The sequence below is a fragment of the Camelus bactrianus genome, chromosome 17 (genome assembly GCF_048773025.1).
Source record: "Camelus bactrianus isolate YW-2024 breed Bactrian camel chromosome 17, ASM4877302v1, whole genome shotgun sequence".
Taxonomy (NCBI): Eukaryota; Metazoa; Chordata; class Mammalia; order Artiodactyla; family Camelidae; genus Camelus; species Camelus bactrianus.
In genome coordinates, this window is record NC_133555.1 from 5,242,576 (window position 1) to 5,267,639 (window position 25,064).

The following is a 25,064-nucleotide window of genomic DNA, read 5'->3' on the forward strand; positions in this document are numbered from 1 at the left end:
CCAAGGAGGCAAAGGACCTGTATTCTGAAAATTGTAAGAGACTGATGAAAGAAATGAAGATGACATAAACAGATGGAAAGATATATTGTGGTCTTGGATTGGAAGAATTCATGTTGTTAAAATGGCCATACTACCCAAAGCAATATACAGATTCAGTGCAATCCCTATCAAGTTACCAATGACATTTTTCACAGAGCTGGAAGAAAAAATGGTAAAATTCATATGGAAACACAAAAGACCCTGAATAGACAAAACATCTTGAAAAAGGAGAACAGAGCTGGGGGGAATCATGCTCCCTGACTTCAGACTACACTACAAGGCTACAGTAACCTGAACAGTATGGTACTGGCACAAAAACAGACATATAGATCAATGGAACAGGATAGAAAGTCCAGAAATAAACCCACGCACTTATGGTCAATTAATCTATGACAAAGGAGGCAAGAATATATAATGGAGAAAAGATAGTCTCTTCAGTAAGTGGTGCTGGGAAAACTGGACAGCTACCTGTAAAAAACTGAAATTGGAACATTTTCTAACACCATATACAAATATAAACTCAAAATGGATTAAAAACTGAAATGTAAGAGCAAATACTAAAATTCCTAGAGGAAAACATAGGCAGAACAATCTTTGACATAAATCACAGCAGTATTTTTTTCAAACCAGCTCCAAGAGTAATGGGAATAAAATCAAAAATAAATAAATGGGACCTAGTTAAACTTAAAAGCTTTTGCATAGCTAAGGATACCATCAACAAAATGAAAACACAACCTACAGAATGGGAAAAAAATATTTGCAAATGATACAACTAACAAGGGACTAACTTCCAAAACATACAAACAGCTCACACAATTGCTCAAGCAATCCAATCAAAAAATGGGCAGAGAGACGGAGAAGATGGCGGAGTAGAAGGACGCTCGCAGGTCACCCTCTCCCACAAATACACCAAGACCCACATCTACAGACCCACTCAGCCAACCAGAGCACTTGTGGAACTCCGACAGAACATCACCCTCTTCAAAAGATAAAGACGCCAAAAATCTGGTAGGAGAAAAGGAAAAAATAAAGAACAAAAGGCAAAGCAGCGCGGGACGGGTCCCGCGGGGAGGGAGCGGCAAAGGAGGACTGGCGCTTGCTCGCTGGGTCTCCCCTCTCCAGCTGAGAGGCTAGCGGGACGGAGAGGGAGCCTCCGAGGCTCGGATCTGTACAGAGCAGCCCTTGACTGACAGAACTAAGTTAAACGGGCACAGAGCGTCCCCCCGACACACAGCCTGAGACGCGGGCCGGCAGCGGCGGGCAGGGCCAGGCTGCACAAGCCGGGCGGAGGATGGAAGTGGCTGCACGGAGGCAGCCCCGGGGGAACGCAAGGGGCTGCGCGCCGTGGCTGTGGGTGCACAGGGCAGAACAACCTGGACCCTCCATGAAACAGCGAGGTTGATGTGCTCTCGGGGGAAGGGTGCACACCCCCATCTCTGAAAACCCGCGGAAAGTTTTCGGGGGAAGAGAGGCGGGGCTCAGGCACAGCCGCCATATCCTCCGCGCTTAGCACTCAGGCGGGGGCGGGGGCGAAACCTGCATCCGCACCGAAGGGCTTAGCAGCCGCAAAGGCCAGACTGAGACTGGCCTGCAGCCCGGGGCAGACAGGATCCTTCCATCCTGGTCCCTCAGAGAACTTGCTCCACAAAGACAAACAAGGAGCTGGGTTCTCCCTCGGAGCAGGGACAGGGCTGTCCCTCGGTCTTCCCCGAGCCCACCCGCGGAGCGCCGACCAGGGCGGAGCGCGCAGCCGCACAGAGAGCGGAACTACCGGCGGTGCAGGTAGAGGGACAGCGCCCCCCCCCCCCCCCCCGCCTTTCGGGCAGGAACACAGCCCCTGACCGAGGTGCTGGGAGGGGGCACGACCCGCCCTCCTATCTGGCCAGTCTGCAATATCTGACTGCGGCATCCCGAGGGGCAGCGACCCGCCCGCCCACAGCAGAGAGCTGCACCTGACCCAGTGTTAGGAGAAGGCGCGATCAGCTTGCCGACAGGTGCTGGGAGCAGCACAGAAGAGGGCGCCAACGGAGGGCCTCTGAAAACAGCAAGCTGAGCTTCCAAAACAGGACGAAGACAGAAAGACTTCACATTACAAGTACACAGACTCCAGGAGAACACCGACAAACCGCCCCCCCCTTTTTTTTTAAATCTGTTTTTACCTGTTCTATTTTCTATTACTCTCTTAATCTTTACTTCTTAATTCATTTCTATTTCTCTTGGGTTTTGATGTCCTGCTATTGATTAGACACAGGTTTCAAATACATCTATTCATCCCACCCCCCTTTTTTTGTGAAGGTTTTAAAAGGACGTCTCAACCCGATTAATACTCTGCTTCAACTCACTCTTCTATTATTCATTATACACTGTTTTCAAACCCTCTTTCTCCCTTCTTTTAAAATTTTCTCTCTCATTGTTTTTTCTTTTTTTCCTAAGTTTTATTCCTAAATAGGCACCAGATAGATAAAATCCTTAAGGACCAAAATAAACAACTGATACTCCATAAACCACAGTGCCAAAGAGGTATGAGCACGATGAAGAAGCAGAAACACCTTTCCCAATTAAAAGAACAAGAGAAATCCCCTGAAAGAAAGATCAACGAAATAGACATCGATAGCCTACTAGATCAAGATTTCAAAAAAGGAGTGATCGAATTGCTGAAGGAATTAAAAGAGATAGTGTTTAGAGATATAAAGTATGTCAAAAATGAAATTGAAGCTATAAAGAAGAGCCAAGTAGAATGGGTAAACTCATTGACAGAGATGAGGAATGATCTAACAGCTGTGCAAAGCTGACTAGATAATGCAGAGGAACGAATTAGTGATCTAGAAGACAGGGCAATAGAAAGCACCCATTCAGAAGAACTACAAGATAAGCAAATAAAAAATAATGAAAATAGCATAAGGGACCTATGGGATAATATAAAGCGTCCCAATCTTCGCATAATAGGGGCCCCAGAAGGAGAAGAAAGATCAAAGGGGATTGAAAAGGTTTTTGAAGAAATCATGACTGAAAACTTCCCAAACTTAAAGAAGGAATCAGATACCAAGTACAGGAAGCTCAGAGGGTCCCAAACAGGAAGAACCCAAATAGACCCACACCAAGACATATCATAATCAAGATGGCCAGAGTCAAGGATAAAGAAATGATTCTAAAGGCAGCAAGAGAAAAGCAAAGAGTAAATTACAAGGGAACCCCCATAAGGCTCCCAGCTGATTTCTCTACACAAACACAACAGGCCAGAAGGGAGTGGCAAGATATATTCAAAGCCCTGAATGAAAAAAAGATGCAGCGTAGGATCCTTTATCCAGCAAGGCTATCCTTGAGGATTGAAGGAGAAATAAAGAGTTTCACAGACAAAAAAAAGCTGCAGGAGTTTAGCAACACTAAACCCATGCTAAAAGAAATACTGAAAGGGCTATTCTGAATAGAAAAGCAGCAGGATGCTACAGAAATGAGAAACACACAACTGGAAAGGCGATAACTCATGAATTACAAATAAAGTAAACATGAAATTATAAAAGAAGACATACAAATCACTGAGAGTGGGAGAGGGAGGCAGGGAAATATAGAATATTTTTTTCTTTCTTTTTAAAATTTTTTTAACAGTAGGATGGGTTTGAGATCATGTTACTATCAGTTTAATAAAAACAGTTATAGTAATGGGTTGATAGATTTACAAAAAAGGGTAACCACAAGCCAAAAATTTACAAAGGAGTCACAAAAATTAAATAAAATCCTCGATAATACAAAGGAAAATTACCAAACCACAAAAGGAAGAAGAAAGGAACAAAGAGGATATACCAATTCAACTGCAAAGATAAGTTCAAAATGGCAATAAACACACATCTATCATTAATTACTGTAAATGTTAATGGACTAAATGCTCCAGTCAAAAGACACAGAGTGGCAGACTGGATAATAAAGCAAGAACCTTCAATATGCTGCATACAAGAGACCCACTTTAGGGAGAAGGACACATACAGATTGAGAGTGAAAGGATGGAAAAGGATATTCCATGCAAATGGAAAAGCCAAAAAAGCAGGTGTTGCAGTACTGATTTCAGACAAAATAGACTTTAAAACAAAGGCCATAAAGAAAGATAAAGAAGGACATTTTATAATGATTAAAGGAGTGATACAAGATGAGGATATTACACTCGTTAATACATATGCACCCAATATAGGAGCACCTAAGTACATACAAGAATTACTAACCGAGATAAAGGGGGATATTGATGGGAATACAATCATAGTTGGAGATTTTAACACTGCATTAACATCACTAGACAGATCTTCCAGACAGAAAATAAACAAGGCAACAGAGAAATTAAATACTACAATAGAAAAACTAGATTTGGTGGATATTTTCAGAGCATTACACCCCCCAAAAATAGGATATACATTCTTTTCAAGTGCACATGGAACATTTTCCAGGATCGATCATGTACTTGGGCACAAAAGAAACCTCAACAATTTTAAGAAGATAGAAATTATCTCAAGCATCTTTACTGACCACAATGCCATGAAACTGGAAATCAACAACAGAGAAACAAAGGAGAAAAAAAGGAAAGCATGGAGATTAAACAATATGTTATTGAAAAAACAATGGATCAATGAGGAAATCAAAGCTGAAATTAAAAAATATCTTGAGACAAATGATAATGAAAGCACAACCACTCAAAACCTATGGGACACAGCAAAGGCAGTGCTAAGAGGGAAGTTTATACCAATACAGGCCTTCCTCAAAAAAGAAGAACAATCTCAAATAAACAATTTAACCCACCACCTGAATGAATTAGAAAAAGAAGAACAAAAAGCCCCAAAAAGCAACAGAAGGAAGGAAATAATAAAGATCAGAGAGGAATTAAATACAATAGAGATTAACAAGACCATAGAAAAAATCAACCAAACCAAAAGCTGGTTTTTTGAAAAAGTAAATAAAATCGACAAACCTCTGGCCAAACTCACAAAGAAGAAAAAAGAGAGAGCACAAATTAGCAAAATAAGAAAGGAAAATGGAGAAATTACAACAAACAAAATAGAAATACAGAATATCATACGAGAATATTATGAAAAACTATATGGAACCAAACTGGATAACCTAGAGGAGATGGACAAGTTTCTGGAAACATACTGTCCACCAAAACTGAATCAAGAAGAATCTGAACACTTGAACAATCCGATCACTAGAAAGGAAATAGAAATGGCAATTAAAAACCTCCCTACAAATAAAAGTCCAGGACCGGACGGCTTCACCGGGGAATTCTACCAAACATACAAAGAAGAACTCATACCAGTCCTTCTCAAACTCTTCCAGAATATTGAAAAGGAGGGAATACTCCCAAACTCATTCTATGAAGCCACCATCACCCTGATACCAAAACCAGGCAAAGACACTACAAAAAAAGAGAATTATAGGCCAATATCACTGATGAACATAGACGCCAAAATCCTCACCAAAATTTTAGCAAATAGAATCCAACAACACATAAAAAAGATTATACATCATGACCAAGTGGGGTTCATCCCAGGGACACAAGGCTGCTTCAACATACACAAATCAATCAGTGTAATACATCACATCAACAAGAGAAAGGACAAAAACCACATGATCATCTCAATCGATGCAGAAAAAGCATTTGATAAAATTCAACACCCATTTATGATAAAAACTCTCGCCAAAGTGGGTATAGAGGGAACATATCTCAACATAATAAAAGCTATATATGACAAACCTACAGCCAGCATAGTACTCAACGGTGAAAAACTCAAAAGCTTCCCACTAAAATCTGGGACAAGACAAGGATGCCCACTATCACCACTCCTATTCAACATAGTCCTGGAAGTCCTAGCCACAGCAGTCAGGCAAGAGAAAGAAATAAAAGGGATCCAAATGGAAAAGAAGAGGTAAAAGTGTCATTATATGCTGATGACATGTTACTATATTTAGAAAACCCTAAAAGGTTCACACAAAAGCTACTAGAGCTGATTGAAGAATTCAGCAAGGTAGCAGGTTACAAAATTAACGTTCAAAAATCAGTTGCATTTCTATACACTAACAATAAATCAACAGAAGAAGAAAGTAAAGAAACAATCCCCTTTAAAATAGCACCCAAAGTAATAAAATATCTGGGAATAAATCTAACCAAGGAGGTGAAAGAATTATACACAGAAAACTATAAACCATTGATGAAGGAAATTAAAGAAGACTTTAAAAAATGGAAAGATATTCCATGCTCTTGGATTTGAAGAATCAATATTGTCAAAATGGTCACACTGCCCAAGGCAATCTACAGATTTAATGCAATCCCTATCCAATTACCCAGGACATATTTCACAGAACTAGAAAAAATCATAATAAAATTCATATGGAACCATCAAAGACCTAGAATTGCCAAAGCATTACTGAAGAGAAAGAGGCTGGAGGAATAACTCTCCCAGACTTCAGACAATACTATAGAGCTACAGTCATCAAGACAGCATGGTATTGGTACCAAAACAGACATATAGACCAATGGAACAGAATAGAGAGCCCAGAAATGAACCCACAAACTTTTGGTCAACTCATCTTTGACAAAGGAGGCAAGAATATACATTGGAATAAAGACAGTCTCTTCAGCAAATGGTGTTGGGAAAACTGGATAGCAGCACGTAAAACAATGAAGCTAGAACACTCCCTTACACCATATACAAAAATCAACTCAAAATGGATTAAAGACTTAAACATAAGACAAGATACAATAAACCTCCTAGAGGAAAACATAGGCAAAACATTATCTGACATACATTTCAAAAATTTTCTCCTAGAAGAAATAAAAGCAAGAATAAACAAATGGGACCTAATGAAACTTACAAGCTTCTGCACAGCAAAGGAAACCAGAAGTAAAACGAGAAGAAAACCTACGGAATGGGAGAAAATTTTTGCAAGTGAAACCGACAAAGGCTTGATCTCCAGAATATATAAGCAGCTCATACGACTTAATAAGAAAAAAATAAACAACCCAATCCAAAAATGGGCAGAATACCTAAACAAGCAATTCTCCAAGGAAGACATACAAATGATCAAAAAGCACATGAAAAAATGCTCAATATCACTAATTATCAGAGAAATGCAAATCAAAACTACAATGAGGTATCACCTCACACCAGTCAGAATGGCCGTCATTCAAAAATCCACAAATGACAAATGCTGGAGAGGCTGTGGAGAAAGGGGAACCCTCCTACACTGCTGGTGGGAATGCAGTTTGGTGCAGCCACTATGGAAAACAATGTGGAGATTCCTCAAAAGACTAGGAATAGACTTACCATATGACCCAGGAATCCCACTCCTGGGCTTGTATCCAGAAGGAAATCTACTTCAGGATGACACCTGCACCCCAGTGTTCATAGCAGCACTATTTACAATAGCCAAAACATGGAAACAGCCTAAATGTCCATCAACAGGTGACTGGATAAAGAAGAGGTGGTACATTTATACAATGGAATACTACTCAGCCATAAAAACCGACAACATAATGCCATTTGCAGCAACATGGATGCTCCTGGAGAATGTCATTCTAAGTGAAGTAAGCCAGAAAGAGAAAGAAAAATACCATATGAGATCGCTCATATGTGGAATCTAAAAAACAAAAACAAAAACAAACAAACAACAAAGCGTAAATAAAGGACAGAAATAGACTCACAGACAGAGAATACAGACTTGTGGTTACCAGGGGGGTGGAGGGTGGGAAGGGATAGACTGGGATTTCAAAATTGTAGAATAGACTACACTGTATAGCACAGGGAAATACACACAAAATGTTATGATAAATCACAGAGAAAAAAATGTGACAACGAGTGTGTATATGTCCATGAATAACTGAAAAATTGTGCTGAACACTGGAATTTGACACAAAATTGTAAAATGATTATAAATCAATAAAAAATGTTAAAAAAAAAATGGGCAGAAGACCTAAACAGACATCTCTCCAAAGACATCCAGATGGGCAACAAGCACATGAAAAGATGCTCATCATCGCTAATTGTTAGGGAAATGCAAGTCAAAACTACTATGAGATATTACCTCACACCAATCAGAATGGCCATCATTAAAAAGTCCACAAACAATAAATGTTGGAGAAGGTGTGGAGAAAAAGGAACCTTCCTCACTGTTGGTGGAAATCCAAATTGGTGCAGCCACTATGGAGAAAAGTATGGAGGTTCCTTAAAAAACTGAAAATAAACTTACCATATTATACAGCAATCCCACTCGTGGGCATATATCCAAGGAAAAATACATTTTGAAAAGACATGCACCCCAATATTCACAGCAGCACTATTTACAATAGCCAAGACATGTAAACAACCTAAATGTCCATCGACAGAAGACTGGATAAAGAAGATGTGGTATAGATATACAATGTAATACTACTCAGCCACAAAAGGAATAAAATAATGAATAAAGAATAAAGCAATGTCATTTGCAGCAACATGGATGAAGTAAGTCAGAAAGAGCAAGAAAAATACCGTATAATATCACTTGTATGTGAAAGTTATTGAAAGTGTGATATTGAAGTCTCTGACATTATTGTTAAGTTTTCTAGTTCTTCCTTCAATTTGTCATTTTTTTGTTTTGTATATTTTGGGACTCTGTTGTTAGGTGCACACGCGTTTACAACTGTCACATCTTCTTCATACATTGACCCTTTTAATATTATAAAATGCCCTTCTTTGTTTCTAACATTTCTTTCCTTCAAGTTTTTTTTCTGATATTAGTATAGCCACTCAAGCTCTGTTTTGATTATTGTTTGCATGATATATCTTTTGCTGTCTTTATTTTCAACCTATCTTTTCTTTGAATCTCAAAAGAAAACATATAATTGGATCATATCAGGCCTTAAAATAAGTCTTGATAAATTTTAAAAGACTGAAGTGATATATAGAACATGTCCTCTGACCACAGTGGGATAAAATGAGAAATCATCATTATCTGTATGTACCTGCAAAAAAGGAGAAATCTCAAATCAATAACCCAACTTTACACCTTAAGAAGGTAGACAAAGAAGAGCCAACTGAATCAAAAGCAAGCAGAAGGAAAGAGGAAGGAAGAAAGGAACGAAGGAAGGAAGGAATTATTAGAGCTAATAATTAAGTTCAGGAAGGTCACAAGACACAAGCTCAGTATATAAAAATTATCTGTATTTCTATGGAGTAGGAACCAAAAATGAAATTAAGAAAACAATTCCATTTACAACCAAAAAATTAAAATACTTAGGAATAAATTTACAAAAAGCTTGTGAAAGACTTTTACATTGAAAACTACAAAGCATCTTTGAATGCAACTAAAGATCTAAATAAATGGAAAGACATCTGCATTCATGGACTGGAAGATTTAATATCATTAAGATGGCAAAACTGCCAAATTTACCTAAAGATTCATTGCATTGCCTATCAAAATTATAGTTGCCTTTTTTTTTAAAAGAAAGTGACAGGTTGTTCCTAAAACTCATATGGAAATGCAAGAGATCCAGAATAGTCAAGAGAATCTTTAAAAAGAAAAAACAAAGTTGGAGGAATCATACTTTCCAATTTCACAACTTACTTCAAAACTATCAAGTAATCAAGACTGTGGTGCTGGCATGAGGATAGATATATGCATTTGGAACAGAATTGAGAGTCCAGAAATAAGCTCCTGCCTTTATGATCAATTGATTTGTGACAGGTTGCCAAGACAATTCAATGAAAGGGTCTTTTCAATCTAGAGAACTAGACATCCACATGCAAAATGAATCCCAGCTCTGAGTGTAAGAGCTTAAACTAGAAAACTCTTTTTAGAGGAAACACAGGTGTTAATTTTAGTGACCTTGGATTGGACAACAGTTTCTTAAATATGGTGCAAAAAGCACAAACAACAAAAGAAAAAATAAATCAGATTTTATAAAAATTAAACACTTTTGTGCTTCAAAGAACACTATCAAGGAAGTGAAAAGACAACCCACAGAAAGGGAAAAAATATATGCAAATTGTACATCTGATAAAGAATCTAATATTCAGAATACATTAAAAACTCTTAGAACTCAATAATAAAAGACAAACAATCCAGTTTGAAGATAGACAAAGGATTTGAATTTCTCAAAAAAATATATAAACAACCAGTAAGTACATGAAGCAATGCTCAAAATTTGGGAAATGAAAATCAAAACCACAATGGGATATCATTCCACATCTAATATGATGACTATAATAAAAGAGGAAAAATAGCAATAACAAATGTTGGCAAGGATGTGGAGAACCTAGAACTCTTACACATTTCTAGTGGGAATGAAATTGGTGCAGCTGCTATAGAGAGTGGCAGTTCCTCCAAAAGTTAAATGGAGTTACCACACGATCCAATGATTTCATTCCTAGCTACATACCCAACAGAACTGAAAAAATGTTCACACAAAAATCTGTACACAAACAGCATTATTCAAAAAAAGCCAAAGAGCCAAAGAGCAGAAACAACCCAAATGTTCGCCAACTGATGAATGGACAAACAAAATGTGGTATATCCATACAACAGAATATTATTAAGTCATAAAAAGGAATGAAGTACTTATGCACGCTCCACATGGATGAACCTTGAAAATGTTATGCCAAGTAAAAGAAGCCAGATAGAAAAGGCCACATGTTGTATGATTCCATATATATATATTCCAGAACATGCAAATTCACAGTAGATTACTGGTTGCCAGGAGCTGTGGGTAGAGAAGAATTGGGAGTGACTGCTAATGGGTACAGGTTTCCTATTGGATAATGAAATGTTCTGGAATTAAGTAATGGGGGTAGTTGCACAAACCTGAGAATATACTGAAAACATTGACTGTATACTTTAAATGTTACATAGTTTAATAAAAATCATTAAAAGAACAGCATGCATACACAACACTTGTATTAGGATGCTTTTAGCTGCAGATAACAGAAATACCGCCTCGACTAATTTAATCAGTAGCTTGCTGGTTCATGAAATTTGGAGTCCAGAGGCAGAAAGGAGCCTTCAGGCTTGATTGATCCAGTAGCTAAATGTTGGTATCATGGACCTAGATTTTTTAAATCTCTCTGCATTATAGTCACCAGTGTCAGATTTTCTTCAGATTCATGGTAAGACAACTCAAGTGACTCCGGGCATCACATCTGGACAAGGCAACATCCGAGGCAAAAAAGAGAGCTCATCTTCTCACAGTTTTGTCTTAAAGAGGAAGCTTCCCCAAAGGCCCCCAGTAGACATGTCCTGACAGCTCACGGTCAGAATTGGCTCATGTGCCCATTCTAATGCAATCACTGTAAATAGGAACAGGATCCCCTTCAGACCACTGAGGTCCAGCCTGGATCTTGGGGTGTTGCAATTGGCTGGGTGAGGAGGGAGTAGACACTGGGCATACAAGAATTAGGAGGGAAGAGGGAAATAGATGCTTAACAAGAAGCTAAGAGCTTAATTAAGCTATCTCAACAGAATGTGATTGATTTAATTTTTATAAATTTGATTGACCTAATATTAATAATTCAATCAACGAGCTAGAAAGAAGTACATGGACAATGTGGAATCCAGTATTCTCTATAGAGATTTAAGATGTAATAGTACCAACCAAGGATGCATCATGACCTCCATCCTCGCTGCCAGAGAATCTCCTGAGAGGTTCCATCTCCCAATAAATGGACAACCCCTATGGACTTTAGCAACAGTAAGGAGAGCCCTTCAACTACTTAAGTGCATCTCAACAGCACACGCGAGTTCATCTCCAATTATTCCTAAGAAAGTGTGATTCGTAGAATAGTTCTCTCCTATTTGTAAATGGAAAAATAGTTAACAAAAGATAAAAATAAATAATAAAAACACTTTTTAAAAAATAGGCAAAACACTTGAATAGACACTAAACAGAATGATATATACCAATGGCCAATGAGCGTTGCTGAAGTGCCTGACTTCACCAGGGAAATGCCATGACTAAAATTAAAAGCCCTGGAAAGCCAAATGTTTCTGAGGCCATAAAGCAGCTCAAATGTCAGACATTGCTGGGGGGAGTACAGAATGATACACCCACTCGGAGAACAGTTTGTTAGTTTCTCGTAAAGTGAGCAATACCTAATCCATGGTCTATCAATTCACTCCTAGTTATTAATCCACAATAAATGAAAACATATGTCCACAGACTTATTCAAGAATGTTCACAGCAGCCTTATTCATAACAGCCAAAGAGCAGAAACAACCCAAGTATCCCTCAATAGGAAACTGAGGAGCAGTTGTGACACAATGGAATACCAATTAGTAACAGACGGGAGTTAGTCACATGGCTACCTGTCCAATGTGGACGAATTTCACAGACAAGAAGTGAAAGAAGCCAGACTCCAAAAAGTGCATACTGTGTGATTCTATTTATATGATGTTCAAGAACAGGTACATCTAATTCATAGTGATAAAAATCACAACAGTGATTGCCTACAGAAGTTAATTAGAAAGGAACATGAAAAAACCTTCTGGAGTGATGGAAATGTTCTCTATGCTGAGAACTGTGTTCATTACACAGGTGTACACATTTATCCAAATTCACTTATTGGTATATCCAAGACTTGTGCATTTCAGTGCATATAAATTTTACTTGACTCAAATGAAAAAGGTGAAAGGCAGAAGTAGTGACTGGAGGGAAGGTGCCTGGGACCAAATCTGAAGAGGCAGGAGGTCAAGACTAAAGAGTATGCCTCTGATGTTCTGGGCCCCAGGGGACACGAAGGGGTTTAAGCAAGGCTGTGTGGCTCAGCCTTTGCCACGTGTTCCAGGAACATTGTCTCCAGTTCCCCCGCAGTGCAGCTTTGGTGGCTGAGTCAGCTTAGCTCCTGGTATCTGGACTTTGCCACCTACCCCATCCTCCTGAAACACCTTGGAGAGTCTGTCCCTGAGGAGAGGCTCAGCTGGAGGCGGGCAGACCCTGGGTCTCCCCGCCTCCAGTCCTGGGGCAACTAGGCATGGGGAGGAGCCTCCCTCACAGCCCCTGCTTTCCTGAGCCAAGCTGGACTGAGGCTTCTGAGAAATCTCATTTCCAGTGCCAGCCGCCCGCCCAGCCTGACTCCACGATTTCTCACTGCTTTGCACGGGTGATGACTCAGTGCGGGGGAGGGGCACAGGAGCCTCGCTCTGCCCAAGGAGGCCAGGGCTGCAGCGGGGGGAGGAAAAGCTGCCCATCCCTGTGGAGACTTCAGGTTTCTGCTCCTGATCTGTCTGCTGTCCATTCTGTCCAGGCAGGATGAAGGGCTTGAACTCTGGGCACAGACCAAGCTGGGGAGCATCCTATTTAAGCCTCAATGTCCTGTTCTGTACAGTGGGGCAGCAGTGTCTTAGGGCATTGGGTGATCTGTTGAGGAAGAGCACTTCGGAAAAAAACTGTAAGGGGTGAGGGAAACAGGATAGGGAAGGAGGTGAAGCTGGGGGGTGGGGGTGGAGTGGCGACAGGTAAGGTCCAGCTTTAGCCTGATGCGCCGGGGCTGTAGGATTGATCACACCACAAAGTCACCCACTCCAGATGCACCCTCACATCAGCACTGACTGTGGGATGCTCTTGGAAGGACATAACCACCCATGAGGCTCCTGTCAGCAGAGAGCAATTCTCCAGAGAAGTGGGGGCAACCTGAGCTCTTAGTAGCCAACATGCAGCTAAAGGGTGGGCATGCTGGCCTGGGGATGGAGAGCTGGTTGGGGCCCAACATCAAGTGGGGGTAAAATGCCCATTGTGCAGGGCTCTTGTGAGTTTACACAACAGGCAGTGAAGAACCAGTAACTATTTCTTAGCTGCATGAGAAAGGGTGCGCAGCAGTAGGTAAATGTGTGTTCCCTGCCCACTGCAGATTCAGCATTTTTTAGGGACAGGACAGGGTGAGAACCCAAAGTCTATGCATCTAAACAAGAGCAACATAAAGAAACACTTAACAGCCGGACATTGGCAGCGCAGGTGGGGCCTGGAGGCCTCCTTTTGTTCCTGGATCATAGGAAAGTTTGGGGTTCCCAAGGAAGGTGGCTGGAGTACTGGTGGGGGGCCCTTTAGGGACTAAGGGCAGTGGCTTCCTATTATCCTGTCTTCCCAGATGGCCACATCATTCTGCCTTCCTTCTATGGACCTGGAAGATCTTCACGCACACCTACCTGAAAAGGGGAGCCTCTGGTCACCTGTACCCACTCCTCTATTATGTGCTTCTAAGAACTTGTGAACTGGCCACAGGGCATCATCATCTGGTCCATCCAACCAAAGACTCTACTTTCGATGGGACTTTCCAGAAACAGCAACTTAGAAATGTTTCTGGGATGTCAACCTGTCCTCTAATAACGTGCATCATGGGAGGAAAGATCAATGACTTTAGAGTCAGACAGACCCAGGTTTCAATCCTGCTCTGCCATGTGATGGCTCTTGATTGAGTTGCTTTACCTCTCTAAGCCTCAGATTCCCCCTCTGCAAAAAGTGGACAAATTGATGTGCTTGCCCAGAATGGTGATTGGGAGGATTAAGAGCCTCATGGCATGATGTGCTCAGCACACAGTAAGCCCTTGATAAATATTCGCTCTTTGCCCCTTGTCTCCTCTGTAATGATGTCGTGATTTTGGTCCTGTCATCCCTGGGGGAGCAGCTTTCTTAGGTTCCCCACTTGTACTAGAAGGTCCTGCTTATCCTGCTTATTTACCCTAACAAACTTCTTGACCCTCTGGCAAGGCGTGTCCCATCAGTTTCTGGCCCTAGTTTCAGGAACTGTCCCACAGAAGCTCAAGTTTTTCCTCTCAGCCATGACATCTTCCAGGAGATTCATCTCTTTTACAAGCCTCCTCTTTGACCCTTCATCTGGCCGCTCTTTCCTTGGAAGGATGGTTTGGCCAAGGTGGAGACTTTGCCAGTAGGCTGCATCTTTTGTTTGGAATCCTGATAAGTCGATATGGAGCCCTAGAGGAATTTGCCATCACAGATGAGGACTTGAAAAGGACTGGTGGTCAGTGCTTGAGCACCTGTTTCCTCTCTATATTAGAGATGCCTCTTCAGGCAAGAAGAGATTTCTAGGTCTTAAATGTCAAGGCATAGACAGCAATATCCCAGCCTGACCTTGGGGTAGCTAACAACTAAAATGTATCTTTTGATAGAATCTGGGGGTTCAGAGAAAGTGGGAGAGAGATCCAAGTTTGGAGGGACCCAGCCCAGAGCTCTGGCACAACCACATGCAGGGGAGGGGATCTGGGTTTGAGTCCTGGCATAGCCACTTACCAGCTATGCGATGTAGGGCATTTTATCGAACCACTTTGTGCCTCAGTTTCTACTCCTATAAAATGGGTATGATAATGGCAATGAGCATTTACCCCGATAGTGGGTTTTTAACTCCTTTACACACATGAATTGTTACTTCTGTAATAACATCTGCTTTTTTTAGGGAATGACCCCCTGCACACCCAGGCCCTGTGTTTCAGAAAGGTTGGCCTTGGCCTCCAGCCTTCAATTTGGGCATGTATTTCAGCCCTAGCCTATGAGCATATTCCATCCTCATGCCCTCCTTGATTGTTCAGATATGGATGCTGGACTATCCCAGGGTTGAGAGAGACTCAATTCCAGGACTTCTGTTGGAAGTTGAGAAACAGAAGGTCTCTTCCCACAGGGATTTCAGAGAGATTAGGGTTTCTGCTACGGGCTGCTCATGGTCATTTTGCCTCCAGGAAAGGAGAATGTGATGGACCAAGAAGCTAACACAAAGCCACAAGATGAAGAAAGAACGATCCTTGAGAACATCCTTTGAGTGCCTCGATCCAGGTGAGCCTGAGGACCAGCCTTGGGGGTTTTAATCATGGTTTTTTGCTAAAGCCATTTTGTGCTAGATTATCTGTCCCTTGCAATTGCAAAGTCCTTCAATCATACTATATGTACAATAACACGTCCCTCTCAGCAGGGTGGGTATAGCTCAGTAATAGAGCATATGCTTAGCATGCATGAGGTCCAGGGTTCAATCCCCAGTACTTCCATTTAAATAAATAAATAAATAAAATTTAAAAAATAAAAACACTCCTAGATAAATTTAAACAAAAACAAATACACACATCCCTCTCTGGTTGTTTGGAGAACCAAGCCATGTGAGGTTCTGAGCACAGGACCTGGCATATAGTAGGCACTCATAAATGCCCCTCTCCAGGGCCTGTCAGATGGGTACAGTAAACTCTGTTCTATCACTTCTTAGCGGAGGTGCAGACCCTGCAGGGGAAGTCTGAGCAGTTCTGTTAAAGTCACAAGGAAGCACTGTGGTGGTAAGAGCGATGTTCCCCAAAATGTCCACATCCTAATTCTTGGATCCTGAGAATAAGTTAGATGACACAGCAAAAGAGCGTCTGGGGATGTGATTTAATTAAGGATTCCGACAGTGAGAGACACACCTAGACTTTCTATGAGTCCAACCTAATCCTTCCAGTTCCTAACAGAACCTGAGAATCAGGTCACGGAGATGCAATGTTGCTGACTCTGAAGAAGGGGGAAGGGGGCCTTGAACCAAGCCACGTGGGCAGTGTCTAGAAGCTGGAGAAGGTAAGGAGCTGAATTCCCCCTAGATCCTCCAGAAAGGAACGCAGTCCTGCCAACAAATTGGTTCTAGTCCAGGGACACTGGAGTCACACTCAACCTCCAGAACTGTCAGATAATCAATCTGTGCTGTTTATAGCCACTGAGTTTGTGGTAATTTGTGTTAAGAGAGAACAGGCCCCAAGTGGAGTCACTTATACTAAGCGTCATGTCATCAAACTGAGCCTTAATACCTAACAATTAGTTTCGGCTTCTTCCAGGAATAGACTCTTAAACCAGGCAGCAATGACCAGGTCAGCACTAGTGAAGCTGCCTGAGAAGCCTGCTGTCCCCTAACGGAAGCTGACCTTGCATAATGAATTGCTTTTTGCTAGTTTAACTCCCTGTCCTCCTCCCCTCTTCCTGTAAAAGTCTTTCATTTCGTACAGCTCCTCAGAGCTCCTTTCCATCTGCTGGATGGGCTGCTGCCTGATTCAGGAATCACTGAATAAAGCCAATTAAGATCTTTAAAATTTATTCAGTTGAATTTTGTTTGTTTGTTTGTTTTTTAAAAGATTGGGTGGCAGCAATGGCATCTGAAGGAAACTTCTGACAGCTTTGGGGGCAACAAGAAACACAGGCATGGGCCCCCCAAACCCTGTTACAAGTTCTCTGTCTTTCTCACCATTTCCGAGGGTTAGGGGTAAGTTCTCAGTTCTGGACTCCCTTCTCTTTGCATTGAGCTCCTGATCTAATTGGCTTTCCAGTCCAGGGGAGATCCCCAGATTCCACATTGGGAAATGCTGGTGGTTCAGTCTGCAGGTCCCCACTGGACTGGAATCCCAGCCCCCAGTAGTCCCCATTTGTTGGGGATACACTGGTTCAGTCCTTTCCCCAGTCCACAGCTTCACACTGGAACTGTCGGTGGTGCCCTCAAGGCCCTCTCTTGACCAGTCCACAGTAACAAGTCTTCGGTTACTGCTGGTGTGTTAACACGCACAGGAGGGAAACGCTTTTGCTAATGGGAATCTCAGAAGCCAAAAGCCGCAAAACTGGTGGACACAGATTGAGTACTTAAAGGCTTTTAGAGCACTCACCACCTAACTCAAAGATGCCTGTGTTAGAATAAGTTGATCACAGAATGGGTTAGACTGACACTTGGTCACTCATCATCCTCAAGAAAATGTCCATACAATGAGGTACACTGTAAACCACCACACTATCCAAAAGCCAGCGGCACGCGTCCCTTCAGTATTAATTTGGCTCCGAGAGACCCAAGGCTTAGCTGAAGAAATGGGATCCTCAAGTTCCCAAGAGCTCAGTACACCTTCTGGCACACTCGCTTGTTCATGTCTAAGAACTGTGGTCCCAGGAGCTGTGGCTATCTACAAAGACGGCAAAGTCTTACCAAGACAACCTAGCACTACAATGGCCATTACGAGAAACGTTCCAAGACAAGATCAATTAAATGTACTTTGGGAGCAAGGGCTCCCAAATCAAACACACAGAATAGGTTACCTAATTAAGTTGTCATACAGAAGCCTCCGAAGGGCTGCAACACTCCAAAATAGCTTCATTAAGAGTTACTGCCAAAGGCTAATGAAAAATTCAAGGTACAAGATGCACATAAAACAGAAGACTATGAGACTGACGTAACTTGTATCACTCCCCGTACTCATTCTAGTAATCCTCTGTCTGAATCGCCTCTCCACTCTGAAGAGACTGTTTAATTCCATTCTCCCAGGCTCGTGTGCATGGCGGCAGGTGGACTTCTGCAGCCTGGTGCCGGCCCACCAGCGCCTGTCATCTTCACTGAGTGTGTGGCCAACGTCAGCAGGCCAAAAGTGGCTGGATGTTGCCCTCAGGCTCCTTTCACTTCTGCTGATCACAGGCCCTGCCCTTGGCTGCAACAACCCAGACAGAACTCTGCTGTGGGATGCTCCTACCCTCCACTAGGACCACAACACCACTTCCTGTGGGTTAGATCCAACCCCACGCTGAAATGTGTTAGAGGCATAGCTGGATGAGAATCTTATACCCCCAGAGTCATAGTGTCAGCATGAAGGCTGCAATGGTTATCTGTACAGTGAGGATATAAGGCCAATTTAGATATCATTTACCAATTTGGGGAAACTGTGGTGAGCTGTGAAAGATATGAATCCTCTGAAGACTAGTATAATACTAAGATGTTCCTCTAGCATGGAGCATAACTTCAATTACATCGAACTTGGCCTGAAGAAATTGAGAGTCAGAAAAAGTCATGGCTTTAGCTCTTTCTCTGATCATGATGGTAAGCTGTACTCCCCAGATTCTTGTGGCATCAGTGGAGTGATCACCACGGTGGTGCTACTTGCTATTGCCTTTGGAGTTTATGAATTGTCCCTTAGTGATGGTCAAGATGCTCTTCCACTATATCCTGGGTATCCTCCATATTCCCATCATAATCAGAGACTCACCAACTCAGCAGGACCCTTCCTGGAGGCTGTAAGTTTGAGTTCACAGGTCTGCACAGTGCAACTTCTGGCTTTGGCAGTGCTTTCGTAGGACGAGGAAATTAACATTCAGGACCAGGGCTCTGGACTGGCTTGGGAACATCAGGATACTTGTTTGGCAGCAATAGAGCAGCAACGCCCTTCTCAGACTCATGGTACCACCCATCTCACCCTCCCTCACACTCCAGCACATGGAAGAGCCCTGCTTACTGCTTCAGGGAGGCACAGGCAGCTCTTTGGCAGTCAAGCTCAGAGACAGGATCCAGAACAGCAGCAGGATATGGTGGTACCAGAAGGTGATAAGACAATAAAAAGTTGAAGTCAAATACTAGATGCAAAATTTCTGATTTTTCATCACTTTATTTTTTTAAAAGTGCTACCTGCCCACAACTGGGGAAAGAGAACATGCAACAGTTCTGTGGTGGTTTGTCCTATATAGCTTGTTGTATTATTTGAGGCTGAGTTGATATATGACAAAATGCTTATGTAAAGAATTGTATGTTTGTGTAACATGCAGATGTATATTAGTTTTTGAAACTGATGATTACTGTGGAATGCTGAAAATGAATTATTTAATTTATAAAACCTGTGATGCCATGAGAAGCATTAAGAATGAGGCTTTATACCAACAAACACAGTTCAGAAATTTTCAATCTTAGGTGGTTTTAGGTGATGAGTCATTAACTCATGGAAACAATGATAATCTATTTGGTATTTATTACTGGGTATTCACTGTTCTTTAAACATTTCAACCAAGCTTTGGGCTACTAATTACACTTATCTTTGTGTTTTGATCACTTTTGAGCTCAAAAGCTTTGAATTCTTCAGTGGTGGATGTGGTTCTGATAAGTGAGAATTACCTTTTTTAGGAAAAGATAGAAAATAAGTTAACTAGAAGGTTGTTGTGAATGATTTTACGCTGACAAAAATGCTTGAAACCTCCATATTCATTTTAAAAACTGAAGTATAGTTGATTTACAATACTATATTAGTTTCAGGTATACAACACAGTAATTCAATATTTTTATAGATTATACTCCAAGTTATTATAAATTATTGGCTATATTCCCTGTGTTGTACAACATATTCTTGTAGCTTATTTATTTTATACAGAGGATTTTGTGGCTCTTAATCTCCTACCCCATCTTGTTCCTCCCCACTTCTGTCTCCCCACTGATAACCACTGGTTTGTTCTCTGTATCTGTGAGTCTGTTTCTGTTTTGTTAGTCATTCATTTTATTTTTTAGATTCCACATATAAGTGATAACATACAGCATTTGTCTTTCTCTGTCTGACTTACTTCACTAAGCACAATACTCTCTAGGTCCATCCACGTTGCAAATGGCAGAATTCCATTCTTTTTTATGGCTAAGTAGTATTCCACTGTGTGCGCACACATGCGTGCATGCGTATGTGTGTACACACCACATCTTTGTCCATTCCTCTGTTGATGGACCATATTAATTTTTTAAGAGGTGAAGTTCAAATGCTTTAGCAAATGTCTTCTAATAGCAAAAGCATGCAGCTCTTTGTGGCATCTCAACTGTTGTTATAGCTATCGGTTTCAATCTTAGACTAAAACGACAGAAAATGAAAATAAAAAGTAAAATAAAATAAGATCACCTGAAGCTGCAGGTGATCCTCTTCAGGGATCTTCTACTTCTTGGTCAAGGGCTGAACTAAGGATTAAAGAATTTTCTAAACCCATGGAAGATCCCAAAAGTTGACGCCTATGACCCCAGGCTGCCGGGTCTTTATCAGCTTCTGCACATGCTGGTAGGACCTGGTGAATCCCAAAAGTGGATGCAGGGAACAGAGCGGCATTAACCTCAAAGATGATATTTGAGATCCTCAGTCTTCAACGTGGTCTCCTATGGACCAGAAAAAGCTTGCCAAATAGCAAGTGAGCTTTTAAAAACCATTCCTAGAGTCTTCCTTGCCTGCAGATTGGTCTGTTACTCAAACATGCAAACAAAAGAAGGATGAATCTGTAACAAACTTTAAAGCGCACCTAGAAACTCTCTTCCTACAGCATTTTGGGTTCCACACAATAAATGATGTCACCGAACCTGCTTTAGCTGCCCTATCTGTTAATGGATTGTCTCTTGAGATGGGTGGATTGACAACGGGCAGGAAATAGGATGTGAGGCCACTGGTCTGCCTGGACTTGCACTATAGCTGAGCACTTAGAACTTTGGAACAAGATTGTAAACAAAAGTCCACAAAGCTATTAACCTTACAGCTGCAACAGCTCCAAGGCCAGAAACCCAAAATAATACCAGGGCCTCCCTCGTTGCACCCTGCTAGGAGTCCATCATCAAAATGCTGGCCCATGGGTCAATGTCTCATTTGTAGCCAACTGGGACACTGGAAAAAAGATTTTCCTCAAAGGTTTTATGCACACTCTTCCACCTCAACTTGAATGCCCCCATATTACTGGGGAAAAGGACTCCCATATGGCCCCCTCAGGGCTGATGGATGTCTAAGGGATTTTCTAGTAATCTGCTATGCTAGTCCCTCAAACCACAAGGGGAACAAAAATTAAAATTAATGGAAAACCATGCCAAATTCTGATCCTGGGAAAACTGGCAGAAACCAGTGAAGGGTGAGAATTATTACCAAAATCGGCTCTCTTGAATCTCTACCTGCAGTGCCAGGTTGAGAGAGGAAAATACATTTCACATCATCCCTTTCCAAATCCAGACCCATTGGTTATTGACCCTTTATCTCCCAGGGACAGCTGTAACCTTCTTGTCTGTCTTGTTTTCTGTCCTGAGAGCTTGGCTTGGTAACTGCCAGGTTGGGGACCCAAAACATGGCTGAGCAGAAATGGGGATTGAACTCCATCTGTGGCTAGGGTCTATTGGCAGCCCTCAGGGGAACTGTCTAAGTCCTTCTTCCTTTTGGCTATCTTTGGGAGTGGCTCTAGATCTTGGGAGGGTAGTACCTTTTGTACCTTCTTTAGGGACACCTCTTGTGTCCATGGGATTGCTCAGTACTGCCAGAAATATTTACTGTTTGTCCTAACTGAAACTTGACAAGGTATTTGAAAGGATTTTTAATGTAGCTCTATTGTCAGAAGTTGGCCAAATTGGAAGCTGATATTCAGAGCCTGATAGGAACTTTGTTTAGGCCTCTTCCCATAAGTTAAATACATCTAGAAGGAAAGTAAAACCTTCTGAAACCCTTATGGTAAGATATACTAAAACATTCCAAAGACAAACAGCCCTATATCCAGAGTACAGAAATAATTTCATTTCTGTCTTAGTTGGAAATCTTCTCCTTTATATAAACAAGCAAATTGAAGATAATGGAGTTGGAAGAACAGACCAGCCCCTAGATATCATTTAGGCTACAACCCATTGTTTGAGGAATTAAAAATAATTGTCCTTTCAAATCTTTGCAAAACCAGAATGCAACTCTGGAAACAGTCCACCTATGCTTACCATCTCCGATCCCTAAGACTAGGAAAAAAAAGGGAGAAAGAGCCTTTTAAAAATATAAATTGACACAGAAGTTTCCTTGCCCCAAATCTAGTCCACAGCTTCCTTAGATTACTTGCCAAGGATGAATACAATTCTTAAATGTCTTCTCCAAAAATATCAGTAGAAAAAACTTTAACCATCTGAGCAGGTAAACTTAAATCATTCCAACTGCCAAAATAAAAGTTTGGATCCAACTGTTCTTTTATAAGCTAGTGAGTTTTGCATTATTATACTTGTTTCATGGCTAAAATTTTTAAATGAAAGCTGTAAGATCTCTGTTTGCATTTGTCTAAATGTTTATGAGTATCTATGAATGTATTTCATAGATGTGTGATATTTTTCTAACTTCGAGTGGTATTGCTCTGATTAATTTGTAAAAGAATCTTATTTAATTGACTTAAAGAAAATAAGCACTTCCAGAGTCTCAAAAATAGAGAAATCAAACCGAATATTTTTCAAGTTAACATGATTAGGGTAAATCTTTAGTAAACAAAAGCTAGTTTAAGTTTGTTGGTTTAATTAAAACAGGCATGTTTTCAGAGTTACCAGCATTTAATATAATACTTTTATTCTATTTAGGTTTACGAAAGGTCAAGTAAGCTCATGTTATCTCTGTTATAGAACTTTTCAGCAAGAAAAATATCTTGGCTGACTTTGTGCAACGTCTCATGAAGTTTTCGTGGATAGTCTGAAGATAATTGTTAAGAACAAGTTATACAGACAGATAGAAGTGAGATAAGAGTTTCATGTGAACCTCCAGCAATGATTATGAGTAAAAGGATGTCTATTAAAAGATAGTGTGCCAAAAGTTTTTTGTAACTTGAAAAGTTAAAGTTTTGCTAAGCTAAATGCTGGAAATCCATTGACTATCTAGATCATTTCCGAATACTAAAACATTAATGACTGAATATAGATATATCCACTTTTACTTCTTATTAGAGACACTAAAGACATTTGGGTGCATCAGTAAACATGTCTTTTTCCACATAAAAAAACTGTACTGTGAGAAAGCATAAGCCTCTAGAGGTCATTCACGTATTCACAAACTTGCCAGTCTAAGGAATACTAGTGTAAGAGACAGTCCACAATTGCTTACTTTTTAGTTTTCACTAGAAATTAAAAGTTCTGGGAGGGGGAGGATATAGCTCAGTGGTAGAGCGCATGCTTAGCGTGCACGAGGTCCTGGGTTCAATCCCCAGTACCACCATCTTAAAAAAATATTTTATATATGTATGTGTATGTATATATATATATATATATATATATATATGATTACCCCCTCAAGAAAAAGTAATTAAAAGAAAAAAAAATTTTAAGCTCTAAGGGTTAAGAATTCTAATCAATATATGTAATGAAAAATACTTAGAAATAATAAGGATGAAAGGAAACAAGTGTACAAGAAAATTAGGTAAGGAAAGGAGAATGACTGATCCAGGATGAGAAAGAGGAAAAACAAAGGACAAAGTCTGAAGGGATATTTAAAAACAAAACAAAACAAAACAAAACCTTGTGAAAGGTTTCTGGAAAAGAAATCTTAGAAAAGGAATTTTATGTGTGGTCAAGTTGACTGATTCGAATTAATTTACTTCAGTTAAAAACAGGTTTTGTTTTTTGTTCTTTTTTCTTTTTTATTGAAGTATAGTTGGTTTACAATGTTGTGTTAATTTCTGGTGATAGCATAGTGATTCAGATACACACACACACACACACATTCCTTTTCATTATAGGCTATTACAAGGTATTGAATTTAGTTTCCTGTGCTATACAGTAGGACCTTGTTGTTTAGCTATTTTCTATGTAGTAGTTAATATCTACAAATCCCAAATTCCCAGTTTATCCCTTCACCCTCCCCTTTCCCCCTGGTAACCGTAAGTTCATTTTCAATGTCTCTGAGTCTGTTTCTCCTTTGTAAATAGGTTCATTTGTGTCATTTTTCAAGATTCCACATATAAGCAGTATCATAGGGTACTTTTTCTTTCTCTTTCTGGCTTACATCACTTAGAATGATGATCTGCAGGTCTATCTATGTTGTTGCAAATGGCATTATTTTATTTTCTATGGCTGAGTAGTATTCCATTGTATAAATATACCACAACATCTTTATTCAGCCATCTGTCAATGGACATTTAGGTTGCTTCCATGTCTTGGTTATTGTAAATAGTGCTTTTATGAACATTGGGGTGCATGTATCTTTTTGAATTAGAGTTCCACCAGATACATGCCCAGGAGTAGGATTGCTAGATCATAGGGTAAGTCTATTTTTAGTTTTTTTTAAGGAAACTTCATACTATTTTCCATAATGGCTGCATTCCCACCAACAGTGTAGGAGGGTTCCCTTTTCTCCACACCATCTCCAGCATTTATCATTTGTGGACTTTTTAATGATAGCCATTCTGACCAGTGTGAGTTGATACCTCATTGTAGTTTTGATTACCATTTCTCTGATAATTAGTGATACTGAGCATTTTTTCATGTGCCTATTGGCCATTCATATGTCTTCATTGGAGAAATGTTTGTTTAGGTCCT

The 25,064-nt window shown here is 40.6% G+C and overlaps 1 pseudogene; it reads left to right on the forward strand.

The window, feature by feature from the left end:
* The first annotated feature begins 18,315 nt into the window (after nucleotides 1–18,315).
* Nucleotides 18,316–19,353, forward strand: LOC105067577 (store-operated calcium entry-associated regulatory factor pseudogene; annotated as a pseudogene).
* Nucleotides 19,354–25,064: the final 5,711 nt, after the last annotated feature.